General features: G+C 46.0%; 1 long non-coding RNA gene across 5 annotated transcripts; it reads left to right on the top strand.

Annotated features, from left to right (window-relative positions):
* Positions 1–718: 718 nt before the first annotated feature.
* On the top strand, positions 719–3,445 carry LOC147305803 (uncharacterized). 5 transcript variants are annotated; one of them, XR_015126697.1, is made up of 6 exons: positions 719–1,040; positions 1,166–1,374; positions 1,856–1,981; positions 2,233–2,271; positions 2,447–2,568; positions 2,645–3,445. It is a non-coding gene; the product is annotated as an uncharacterized LOC147305803 (long non-coding RNA). The 5 variants fall into 5 exon arrangements; XR_015126695.1 differs by having other exon boundaries at positions 719–1,050; XR_015126694.1 differs by having other exon boundaries at positions 719–1,374; positions 1,861–1,981.
* The last annotated feature ends 6,509 nt before the right edge of the window (positions 3,446–9,954 follow it).

Genomic DNA, 9,954 nt, shown 5'->3' with positions numbered 1-9,954 from the left:
TTATTTAAGTTTTGTAATGAGTGCAAAAACAAAAACAACAGCAACAAAATCAACAACAACAATATTATTAATAATAATAATACCAGAAGAAAGGAATATAATAATGTAGAGCGAAAGATGGCTCCTCCTCCCTGAGCCTGGTTCTTCACGAGGGTTCTTCCTGATAAATTGAAGTTTTTCTTTCCCATTGTTGCCAAAGCACATTCTCATAGGGAGTCATATCATGTTGGGGTTTTCAGTGTTTTCTCTCTATTAATGTAGGGTCTTTACCTCACAAACAGCTTGTTCGCCTGGGCCATTCAGGCTGTTAACAAACCCTATCCTCTTACGCTCCACCCCTGCCCACTCACCTCACCAATCTGACCCATGGTCTCAGTAACTTTCATATATTTTGCTTGATTGTATATATTTCTCCTGTTTGTTATTTATTCCTGCTGTTTTACTATTTATATCTTATACCCCCACAGTTGCTATGGAGCACTCATAATTTCGTTGTACATGTAAAATGACAATAAAGGGCCAGAGCACCTCTGACACTTTCTGTGTAATAAGCAGGAATGTAATAACAAGGCAGTGATAACTGATTAAAATGCATCAGGAAGTCTGGAATGAACTGAAAACATGTATGCATACATAGTTGTGGGGAGTCCCCCTTACTGGGGCGGGGGGGGGTGGGGGGGGGGGGGCAGGATGACAGACCAGGGGGCTCCTCCAGACAGCATTTTCTATCTCCCAGCTGGAGTTTTTGTTTGTCTGTGACTGGAGAGTCAGATTTTTGTTGAGCTTCACACTTGCAGACCTAAGTCAGTTTGCAGAGATCCCTCCCACTCTGGCTTTTATGTCCTAGATTTCTTATCTGAAACAGTAATATTTCAGTGACTGCTGCTTGTACCACAGGTTAATACACGCTACTGATCCCTGATAGGAGAATCATCAATTTTGGCAACAAAGAAGCCTGGTGGATGTTTGTTTACAGTCTGATGATGGGACATCATGCTCTGCATCGTCAAAGTTTGCCTCCTCATTATTATTCATACCCAGTAATGTGAAGTATGCTCATATCTACTATAACTGAACCAACCTGGTGCTCTTCATTTATGGAGGCTGTTGAGTCTGAATGTTGGATGTTGTGTATCTCGTGTTCTCTGGGCTTTGTTGTCCTCAGTCTTTTCGCAGGATCAGAAAACAAAACCAGGAGGCGCGTAAATGTTTCTTCAAATGTTTCTTCTGGATGATGATAAGACTGTGACACGGGATGCCACCTTTGGTCTTGTGATGAAGCAAAGCTCAGGAAGAAGTGGGATTAAATGGTACCCACATGTGTGCTGCTGAGAAGGATGTACAGGGGCACCTGCAGCCAAATCCAAGCCTCAGGTTAGTTGTAGTTGCAGAACGCTATAGACTGAGACAGCTGAGGCATCAAATGTTTGATTAAACGGATGAAAAAGAGAAGTTTCTTCCCTATAATTATCACTTCTTAAAATCTGTAGCAACTTCAAGTCTTTCAGCATGCTGAGCATGCAAAGAATGTGACAATATATTTTTGTTCAATATTTAATTTCTTTTAGTTGCAATTGTTAAATGAAAAAATATATATATTCTTATAATTTAGCAAACTAATTTATCAAAAAAAATATACATATATCTGTATTAGTTTTAATAAATTAATTTGACACCTGTATTGAAAATACCATATTGTATTCATACAGAATCAGTTTGGTATCATTGTTTGTCTGCTCACTGCTTGTTGAAACTAAGAGCTACTTTGATCTGTTTAGATCTAAAGTATCCAAAGTTGAGCTCTGATGTTTCTTCACCCCTGTGTGTGTGATATGTGATTCCTACATGCTGGCAGAGCAGCAGTTTGTGCTCACAGATGGTGACGGTGTGGAGAGACGGTGGTGTTTCCTCAGAAGAACCAGCAGAGTCACTTGCTGACTGATGCTCATCTGCACTGCACAGAGGAAATCAACTGACCGAGGTTTGTCCAGTGACGTGTTATGAATGTATATTTGTTTTATGCTTACAGTTATGTTTTTCTTGACAGAGGCTCTGCAGAGGTTAGACAAAGCAGAGAAAACATGTGCTTTACATTTTACTGTGATTTATTGAGATATTTGTTGCCTGATGTTCAGCAGGAATGGAGAAATAGAATCAAAGGGAGATGTTTTTGATGTTTTTGTAATGATGTAAGTAAATCTTCAATATTATTTATTTGCTTGGTTATATTAGGAGTGTTTCTGAGTGAGGGGGAGAAGAGTCATCATCCAGGTAAAGTGACGTAGATCAGTGGATACACTTGTCTCCCCTTTAAAGGAGACAATCCAAGTCATCCTTAAATGTTAGTGCTTTCAAATACACAAACATTTTTAAAGGACAAAAATGAACATCCAACTTTGACTGTAACACAAAATAAATCTTTCCATGTGTGTTTTCAAACTCTCAGATGGGCAGCATATCAGTCTTGGACTGTCTAACCTGCCGGAGCAGCACTGAATGACCACCACACATGAGCATGTTCCTGCAACATTCAGCATCTGATCCTTCATCTGTGTGCTTCTGCTTTTGGTAAGTAGAGTTACCCAACTCCAGTAACTCTACACACATGCCATCCATTTCTGACGGCCTGGTTACTTCCTGTCAGTTACTTTAGAAACCATGTGGTCACCTGACCTAACACTATTCAAGTGTCACATGTCAAACAGCTGGAGAGGAAACTACACCAGTGTACTGGGATGTTTCACCAACACGTGCCAGATGCTGTTCCTTCATGGTGACATCACAGAGACAGCCCCACCCACCTCAGGACCTCGCCATTTATCATGATGATTATAATGATGACAGCGAGCGGAACTAAGACTGTAAAAATCCACGACCAGAATTTTTCTTTCTAATTATTAATGAATACTGAGAGCCTCTTTCTGTGTTTTGTATGTTTTGGGGTTGTTTTTTTTTACCTCATTTGTTACTAACAAAGTTCACCAAACTCACACAGTTTACATTCTGTATGTTTCCATCTTTACCAGCCACACTCTAACTGCATTTAAGAAAATAATCCTTAGAAATCGTCATTTTTCTCTTTTGTAATTGATGATAATTCAGTGAATATAAGATAAGATAAGATAACTCTTTATTGTCATTGCACAGTCATACATAGTACAGTAGTACAATGAAATTGGAAAAACTGTCCTACGTCGGCACTACATATAACACAACACGACACGATATGACACATCACAACGTAACAAACAACACAACACAGTAACACACTGCTTCCTTCTATTGCGTCACACATTGCTTTAAGTTTTTCAGTGTCCAGTTATTTTTTACTGCTGTTTAAATTCTCTGAATGTTTGACCCTGTAGACTGTTTGATGGACTGCTTGTCTTCCTGTTTGTAACCGCCGCCTGTTTTTTTTAATAAAGATTTGGATTTCTGACTTCAACACAGCCTCTGCGTGTCCTCCCTTTGAGTCCTCTTCCTCTGTGAACGTGTTGCATGTGTCACAGATTCATTTTATTAGCAGCTTTCCCACAGTGAGTTGCATCAGCATTCATTCACAGCACATTTCAGAAGGATTCAGATTAATACAGTGATCTTATAGTCAGAATGATCCTGACAGAGTGCCACTGTAAACTATCTTTCATCAGGTAAATTTCAAAGTTCAGTATTTCAAAGCAGGAGTTATGAAGACTCATACTGGCATTAGGACTAATAATATGTACTTACAAAGTCAAAGTTTTTTAATTATGCTAGAATATTGGAAGACAATCAACTTTTAGTGTTTTCCACATATTAATTATTCTGAAATAGAGACGTGACCCTAACTGTACAGAAGCAGTAAACAACTGACAATCTTAACAGACATCATTGGCCTGAGCCGTCATGCACAGTGAGTCTGATCCTTTGCTGTGAGAGTCTGACAAGCATGTTTCTGGTCAGTTTGGAAGAAATAATATCACAATGTTGATCTTTTTTTCAATATTCCTTCTCTTTTACAACACAAACTGTGATCAAAGGTACTTATGTTCACAGCATGTAACTATACTGACAGTCCAGGGCATTGTGGTCTGTTGAGCTAGGGTTAGCAATTCAGACATATGTAATCAATATTAAACGTCTCTGACGTGGGCCACTGTCCACAGTGTTGGGAAATCCATACCAGGCTGGAACGAGTCAAGGTAGGTGAGCATCCACGAGAAGACACAGCAGATGCATCCTACTAATACTGACAGGACCAGGAGACTCCAGAAACCGAGCATCTTCTCTTCAGTGCCATCCTCGCCTGTCACCCTCTCTGCCCGCAGCTGAGTATGGAGTAGATAAGGGCGCAGAGAAACCCTTATTACTAATTTGTATTATAATTCAATTTTCATGAAATATTCATATTCAGTATTGGTCCTTTTATATTAATAACCACGTATCCACCCAGGCTCATGGTGGGGCAGGGCTCTGTCCTGGGATACTTGAGTACAAGGTAATGTACACCCTGACCAGGTATCCAGTCTGTCAGAATTGTTTTCAATATTTGGTTCAAAAATATGAATGACAACAAAAATCCAACTAGGATTCTTGCATATGATGAATGAAGTCTGTCTTTGACTGAATTGTCCAGCTGATCCATCAAACCCCCAGCAGGTGAACCTTATTCATGACATAACACCGCAACAATGTAAAAAATGAAACAGCAACAGTCTAAATGTAAAGTGCATTCTAAAGTCCTCTTCAATAAATCATATGCAAAGAGTCATTCAGGACTGTAAAACGTGAACTACAGAACCCAGAGTCTTCATCATTAAATCTCTGGTTGCTTCGTTTTTCTATCCTATATCAGATACTTTAAGGTTAGGTTAGGTAAACTTGCATTCTCATGGTGAGGCAAAATGCTTTATGTGTGTGTGTGCGTGTCATGAACGGCTATAAAAGGCCTATAATTAAAGAACAAAGCGGGGTTTGAGTTCGAGTTGCGGCAGACTGTCACTACTTGTAAATGGAACGCAGCCTTCCTACGGCGGACAGCTAATAACAGGAATCGGACGCGGTCCACCCAAGTCCACAGCAACCACCATAGCAACCGCCTAGCATGACCTTAAAAACATATTCTGTCTTCATAACTATCAAAACCATGAAATGATTTGCAAAGTGTGAAAGTGTTACAGCTGCAGAGAGCTATGGCGGTATCTTTGGAAGCTGTTTACACAGCTAATAATATACGATGTAACCATGGAGACAGTCAGTCACGTGAGCTAGCGGTGCATGTTTACTACAGTGAATAAGGTGATTGTGTGCACAGCGTCCACACGCTGCAGAGGGTAAAGACATTACTTCAATATTGTTTTATATTGATATATATTTGCCTTCTGTTGACCATCACCTCAGGTTCACCATTACAGTTTCAGCATACAGATGCACACTGTCTAAATATCAACACATTCAAAAACTCATGTCTCAGAAATAAGCACAGCTGTTCATGTTTGTCATTAGAGTTTTATTTGTAAGAAAATTATGAACTTCATATTGTGTATCAAATAAAAGAACATTTCACAACTCTGAGTCAACAGAAACAGGAAACAGAAATGTCTCTGAAGGAAATTTCCGTCCCCGGTTTCCTCCAAGGCGTGAGCGATAAGCAGAGTTTTGTCCTTTCCTTATAAGATTCCTAATTATTCAAAGTAACACTCAGGTATGCCGCTCAGCTGGGTTAGTTACGACGTCGGGAGCAGCTTGGGAGAACAAGGAAACACAGACTGCTTCAGGTTGCCTTCCCAAATCGACTCAAAGGTTTATTTAGTACATAACAGCTTATATAGAGGAAAAAAAGGTTCGTGTGTCAGCAGGTTCCGGTACAGACCAAATAAGGAAACGTCTTCCTGCCTTCTGAGCAAAGAAGTATCCTTTGTGTAGTTTATCTCTTCAGTTACAATTTATGATCATCCCAGCAAAATACACTCCTAGACATAGAATACAGAGTTCTTTCATTAGTGAATTCTGAAACAAACCACCTGGCCTTTAACGAGCCTTTTTCTAAGAGATAAAGAAGGGAGGATGGGAGTAAGGAAGTGGTCTCGTCTCTGTGGTATTTTCGACCTTGGGGTACCAGCCTGTGATTCTTACACATCAATTCTTGGGTCAGAGAGAAAGAGAAAAACAACTAGTAAATGGGCCTTATTGAGTAACTCTTTTCTGTATAATATCACTACAAAACAATATCCTGTAAATGCTACAATGGTATCAAAATATCACAACAGTCTCTAATGTAGACATGTACAGTGTAGTGTAAGCATTAAAAGATCATAAAAGAAAACACTCATAAGACCCTTATGAAAAGGACACCGAGGGAACAGTTTACCCTGCCCGGGATAGGGTTACCGGGGCCCCGCCCTGGAGCCAGGCCCGGGGAGGGTGCCCGAGGGCGAGCGTCTGGTGGCCGGGCCTTAGTCCATGGGGCCTGGCCGGGCACAGCCCGAAGAGGAGACATGGGCCCATCCTCCCGCAGGCCCACCACCCGCAGGAGGCGCCATAGGGGTCGGGTGCATTGTGTGCCGGGTGGCGGCCAGGAGTGGAGGCCCTGGCGGACTGACCCCCGGCTGCCAAGACTGGCAATAGGGACATGGAATGTCACCTCTCTGGTGGGGAAGGAGCCTGAGTTAGTGCGTGAGGTTGAGAGGTACCGGCTAGATATAGTTGGGCTCACCTCTACGCATGGCTTGGGCTCTGGAACCAGTCTCCTGGAGAGGGGCTGGACTCTGTCTCAGTCTGGAGTTGCCCCTGGTGAGAGGCGGCGGGCTGGGGTGGGTATTCTAATATCCCCTCGGCTTGCTGCCGGTACGTTGGGGTTTTTCCCGGTGGACGAGAGGGTTTGTTCCCTGCGCCTTAGGGTCGGGGAACGGGTCCTGACTGTCATCTGCGCTTATGCGCCGAGTGGCAGTTCAGAGTACCCAGCCTTCTTAGAGTCCCTGGGGGGGGGGGGGGGGGGGGGGGGGGGTGCTGGAGGGTGCTCCACCTGGAGACTCTGTTGTCCTGCTGGGAGACTTCAATGCTCACGTGGGTAACGACAGCGAGACCTGGAGGGGCGTGATTGGGAGGAACGGCCTCCCTGATCTGAACCCGAGTGGTGCTTTGTTATTGGACTTCTGTGCTAATCACAGTTTGGCCATAACGAACACCCTGTTCGAACATAAGAGTGTCCATAAGTGCACGTGGCACCAGGACGCTCTAGGCCGTAGGTCGATGATCGATTTTGTAGTCGTATCAGCAGACCTGCGACCATATGTTCTGGACACTCGGGTAAAGAGAGGGGCTGAGCTGTCAACTGATCACCACCTGGTGGTGAGTTGGATCAGGTGGCGGGGGAGGACGCTGGACAGACCTGGTGCACCTAAACGCGTAGTGAGGGTGTGCTGGGAACGTCTAGCAGAGGCCCCAGTCCGCGAGATCTTCAACGCACACCTCCGGCAGAGCTTCAACAGCATTCCGAGGGAGACTGGGGACATTGAGTCCGAATGGACCATGTTCAGCGTCTCCATTGCCGAAGCTGCGGCATTGAGCTGCGGCCGCAAGGTGGTTGGTGCCTGCCGTGGTGGTAATCCCCGAACCAAATGGTGGACACCAGAGGTGAAGGGAGCCACCAGGCTGAAGAAGGAGTCCTATCGGGCTTGGTTAGCCTGTGGGACTCCGGAGGCAGCCGACAGGTATCGACAGGCCAAGCGGAATGCGGCTCGGGCAGTGGCTGAAGCAAAAACTCGGGTGTGGGAGGAGTTCGGAGAGGCCATGGAAAAAGACTTTCGGACTGCCTCGAAGAGATTCTGGCAAACCGTCAGACGTCTCAGGAGGGGAAAGCGGTGCTCTACCTGCACTGTGTATAGTGCTGGCGGAGCGCTGCTGACGTCGACTGAGAAAATTGTCAGGCGGTGGAAGGAATACTTCGAGGACCTCCTTAATCCCACTGACACGTCTTCCAAGGAGGAAGCAGAGTCTGGGGATGAGGGGAATGACCCGCCAATTTCCGGGGGCGAGGTCACTGAGGCAGTTAAACAACTCCTTGGTGGCAGAGCCCCCGGTGTTGATGAGGTCCGCCCCGAGTTCCCGAAGGCTCTGGACGTTGTAGGGCTGTCCTGGTTGACACGCCTCTGCAATGTAGCGTGGAGATCAGGGGCAGTACCTGTGGACTGGCAGACCGGGGTGGTGGTCCCCAACTTTAAGAAGGGGGACCGGAGGGTGTGTTCCAACTACAGGGGGATCACACTCCTCAGCCTCCCTGGGAAAGTCTATGCCAGGGTGCTGGAAAGGAGAGTTCGTCCGTTAGTCGAACCTCGGATACAGGAGGAACAATGCGGTTTTCGTCCTGGTCGCGGAACACTGGACCAGCTCTTTATCCTCTCCAGGATACTTGAGGGTGCATGGGAGTTTGCCCAACCAGTCTACATGTGTTTTGTGGACTTGGAGAAGGCATTCGACCGTGTCCCTCGGGGTGTCCTGTGGGAGGTGTTGCGGGAATATGGGGTGTCTGGCCCATTGCTACGGGCCATTCGATCCCTATACAACCGTTGCAAGAGCTTGGTTCGCATTGCCGGCAATAAGTCGGACTCGTTCCCGGTGGGTGATGGGCTCCGCCAGGGCTGCCCTTTGTCTCCGGTTCTGTTCATAATTTTTATGGACAGAATTTCTAGGCGCAGCCAAGTGGCGGAGGGCTTTCGCTTTGGTGGCCTCAGAATCTCATCTCTGATTTTTGCAGATGATGTGGTTCTGTTGGCTTCATCGGGTGAGGGCCTCCAGCTCGCACTGGAACGGTTCGCAGCCGAGTGTGAAGCAGCGGGAATGAGGATCAGCACCTCCAAATCTGAGGCCATGGTTCTCAGCCGGAAAAGGGTGGAGTGCCCACTCCGGGTCGGGGATGAGTTCCTGCCCCAAGTGGAGGAGTTCAAGTATCTCGGGGTCTTGTTCGCGAGTGATGGGAGAAGGGAGCCGGAGATTGACAGACGGATTGGGGCTGCAGCTGCAGTAATGCGGACGCTGCACCGGTCCGTCGTGGTGAAGAGGGAGCTGAGTGTAAAAGCGAAGCTCTCAATTTACCGGTCGATCTACGTCCCTACCCTCACCTATGGCCACGAGCTGTGGGTAGTGACCGAAAGAACGAGATCGCGGATACAAGCGGCGGAAATGAGCTTCCTCCGAAGGGTGGCTGGCCTCTCCCTTAGAGATAGGGTGAGAAGTTCGGCCATCCGGGAGGGGCTCAGAGTAGAGCAGCTGCTGCTCCACATCGAAAGGAGCCAGCTGAGGTGGTTCGGGCATCTGACAAGGATGCCCCCTGGGCGCCTCCTGGGTGAGGTGTTCCAGGCATGTCCCACCGGGAGGAGGCCCCGGGGCAGACCCAGGACACGCTGGAGAGATTATATCTCTCGGCTGGCCTGGGAACGCCTTGGTATTCCCCCGGATAAGCCGGAGGAGGTGGCTGGGGAGAGGGAGATCTGGGCCTCTTTGCTTAGGCTGCTGCCCCCGCGACCCGGCCCCGGATAAAGCGGATGAAGATGGATGGATGGATGGATGGATGGATGGATGGATGGATGGATGGAAAAGAAAACACTAACATTTATGTGAAACTAATTGTAATAAAAAAATGAACAGGTGGTTAATAGATGTAAAAGAAAGAATCTGAAAACAACACTTTTTTGGTCTAAGTGATCAAAGTAGAAAACAGAACTGATGTTCAAAAACAAACCGTAGCTGCACTAATATTACACATCTCCATTGTTGTGGTGAACAGACATGTTGCTTTTAAAACCACATGCAGTGTGTGACCATGACTGTTCACTGAGACCATGGCTGTGTCCCAATTAAGAGACTGCATGCTTGAAGTACGCATTTTAAGTGCGGTTACGTCACCGCCACGCGACGACGGCTGTCCCAATTCGAAGTGTACTTCAAATGCATACTCCAAATGCGCCGTCGATTTCC

Source organism: Aulonocara sp. 'chitande type north' Nkhata Bay, linkage group LG20 (assembly GCF_057382095.1).
Source record: "Aulonocara sp. 'chitande type north' Nkhata Bay isolate Kocher_YH1m ecotype deep benthic linkage group LG20, A_spYH_male_GT1.1, whole genome shotgun sequence".
Lineage (NCBI taxonomy): Eukaryota > Metazoa > Chordata > Actinopteri > Cichliformes > Cichlidae > Aulonocara > Aulonocara sp. 'chitande type north' Nkhata Bay.
Note: the sequence above shows the minus strand (reverse complement) of the source record. Positions and strands in the feature narration are given on the sequence as shown.